The sequence below is a fragment of the Ischnura elegans genome, chromosome 10 (assembly GCF_921293095.1).
Source record: "Ischnura elegans chromosome 10, ioIscEleg1.1, whole genome shotgun sequence".
NCBI lineage: Eukaryota > Metazoa > Arthropoda > Insecta > Odonata > Coenagrionidae > Ischnura > Ischnura elegans.
In genome coordinates, this window is record NC_060255.1 from 13982134 (window position 1) to 13985704 (window position 3571).

Genomic DNA, 3571 nt, shown 5'->3' on the forward strand with positions numbered 1-3571 from the left:
GCGAGAAAGGGATGCTAAAGACCGTGTTCAAGGGCAGAATATACGGTAAGCGGGGAAGGAAGGGAATACGATTTATGGAAATAATGAAAGGCCATAATTGTGCTTTGAAGACAGAAGTAGGTACGGAAGATGATACCAGACAGGGTAATACTCAAAATGTTACATGTAAACCTACCTCAACCAGTAGAATATTTTACTCCTACTATATTCCGCTATTGTCTCACGCTAATCCATTTCTCAGGTGTTACTTTACTGTACTCTACATAGAATTACTTCATCACTACACCCACCTGCTTTTAAAACCTTCTTTGCGATGCTGACTTCAGAATTCATTCGCGGACTGTTTTCTCAATTTCACAAAGCACTCCTCCTTATCTAATCCGAGTATTTCCGATTTTGCATACCCCAACAATTTCATCAATTCCATTCCCCACACCCACATCTCGAACGCCTTTAGCCAAACCTTGTCGTCTTTCCGCTAGGTCCACGATTCTGAAAGGCTTTGCTATTTCACACAAGAAACTCGAAACCAATTCACCCGTCTCGAAAATTACCACTGAGAAGCACAAGAATGAGTATAACTCTTTTTCAGTACATGTCGCCCCGCAGGCGTGCACTGAAGGTGCCCCACTAGACACTACCCACCCCAACCAGCCAGTTAACAATACAATGATTATTTAAGCGCATTTAGTCGCCTGTGTTATGAAAGTAGTGCGTAGTTTGTGTAAGCAGAGGCTTAAAAACTAAACATTGAGAACATGAAACAAAGCATTTTTTAGCAATTGCAGGCAAAATGTCATACACAGGGTAAATACTTTCTAAATTTCTATTTTTTTAAATTGGTGCTTGCGACAAAAAAGTAAAAATACGAAAACTCACTTCGCGAACTTATGAAGAGAAGTGGAGAAAATCTAATCCATCATGATAACATGAATAAGGAAATTACAGAGGCAGACGCCAAAAGAAATTGGTGAATTACAGAAACAAGCTGAATGCAGAACCTAACCAGTTTTTCTATGCCGATGACCTTTACTGACAGTGGAATATAACCGCAGGAGCAAAGGCACACGAAATTCGCCTTTAGGTCACCGATCGTACCCTTAAACAAAGCATATATAAGCCCAAGGGGGGAAACAATATGTATACGATTAGCCTTTGATCTGTAGATGTATTCCTCTACAGGGAAACATGCATGTCAATCACTACAACAAGTATAAAATAGATGGGGCTGAAAAACAGAACCACTCAATGTCACTTCAAAGGCGTGATATGAACTCCGCATGGGGTCGATGCATTGATGTGTCAAAATGTCATAATCACAAATGACAGAGCCGTTACATATATGAACGTATCTGCCGAATAACCCACAAAGGATGTTACCGGGGCCTTATGATCAGCCAAATCTTTTGTTTCACAGCAGAAATCAAACAAGATCAATAGCAATGTATCATGTGCTGACAGCTGCCGGCTTAAAAACGCGGTAGCAAATAACAACCCAACATGCAGGCATTTTTCACACTAAAGGCCGTAGTAATAGAAAGTCATGGTGAATTACATGACAAAAAAGAACCCATTATGCTTATAATTCAATCAATACAATCATTACTCCTAATAATTTAGGGCCTTACTTTTTAATACCTTTCCAAAATGGAAAATGAAAATAATACACCTAGTTAGATCCACTACACATATTCAATGTACTCGAACAGGATTTCGGAACACGTTTACATCTTCAAGTAAGATTTCAAACACATGAAGATGTAACTACGTCACGAAACCTGGTCCATGCCCACTAAACACATACGCAGAGTGAGCCGTGTAATATTATTATTTTCCATGATACTTTTTTATTACTTGAACCTAGGAAACCATGGTCACATTAGGGCTTTCAACATGGCAATTCGATTTTGAATTCTCCCATATTGATTCTTGTTTGAATAAAATTTCAAAAGAACCTATAATGACGTAAATTATATGAATAGGACAAATTAAAAGAGTTGTTTGTATCCCAGGATGAGGAACAGTTGAGGGGGATTGAAAACGCCTGTAACTTATTCTGCGATGAGCTCTACCTCAAAAATAACCAACGCAACCCTCGGGTTGAATCACTGATATCGTACAATTTTAGGCTATTTACTCCCCGTTGACTCAGACGCGAGTCGTGCATTTCACTCAGTGCTGTAAAGGAAATAAATATTAACTTTTATGATTGCATACTTTACATCCTCGCCCCATAATGGTACAAAGATCACCCTTGATGTTACTCCGAACCAAAAAGAGCAAAATAACATTCGGGTAGTATCACGGAGGGATAAGTTTATTATTATTATTATTATTATTATTATTATACTAAGGGCGGTTTTTTTAAAAGGTTTAAAAGATAAGGGATAAGTTATCCATCAGTTTCTTCATGTTTCCACCCCCAAACGCGAGTGGGGTTTCAACAAATGATTTTTGCAAAAAACTCAAGTTTAATAGAACTAAAACGTATTGCATGCAGGAAAGGCAACTCAAAAAACTTATAGAAAAAAATATAATCAAGACCGCCTTCTAAATCATTCCACACATGAGCGTAAAATGTTATCAGATCGGCAGACAAGCCAAAACCTCACTTCATAACGTAATAAAAATCTTTTTTCAAAAATAAAAGCAGAGAATATGTCGGAATCTGATTTTAAGTGCCACGCACCTTGAAGGGTTGAACATGGGGTCCATCGCTCCCAGGCCAGCGGATCGATCAAAATCAATTATCCCACGTGTCGCGTTCTTTTTTTTTAAATTCCCGATTGACAACCTGAGTCTCGAGTGTCAAAACGAAGCCCTGGGAATAGGGATAGGTGAAAACAATAGGACGGAGTGTCGACCAAGTGTTCGGCGAGAGAAAGCACGGGCCCGGGAGAATGAAACGCGATACTTATTCCTGCGGTCGGCTCGCTTTGGCACCAGTAAATTGCCGTTGCCGGACGGGACTTTAACCACCATTTAGAACCAGAGGTCGCTGGAGCGGACTGATGCGGGAGAAACACGATTCCCTGGGAATCAAATCCCCGCGGAGCAGGAAGAGATAAGGAAAATCAGAATGTGTCTCACGGTGTGACCCCCTCAACATGTTCCACGCACCTTTAAAAGAAGCCTATGGGGAAGCTGTAGCGCCCATAGCGATGATCGGAGAGGTACATAGTTTCCAAGCTGACATTAATACTTCTATCATACTATATACAGGGAGAAGAAAAATTACGTAACGAAACTTTAACCGAGGATAGCGTTTGGGTGTTGAATGATAGTGGACTGTATTGAAGTAAAGTGCTGGTTAAGTATCATGGGATTGCTTTGATGAAACTACACTTGTAAGAAGGGCACAAAGCGAACTAAAGGATCTTGAAATAATTTGGAAATGTCCCACACGTCCATCCGGAATAATTTGCGCGAGGCTGACTGGCTTCCCATGGCCGGCCGGACTGAACGCATTGATACACAAAAAAATAGTTCCCCAACAGATAGCTGATGCCAACAAAGAATGAGGGCCCAAGAGGGGCTCTTTGAAGGATACAAAACACCAGGGCCGGGACCC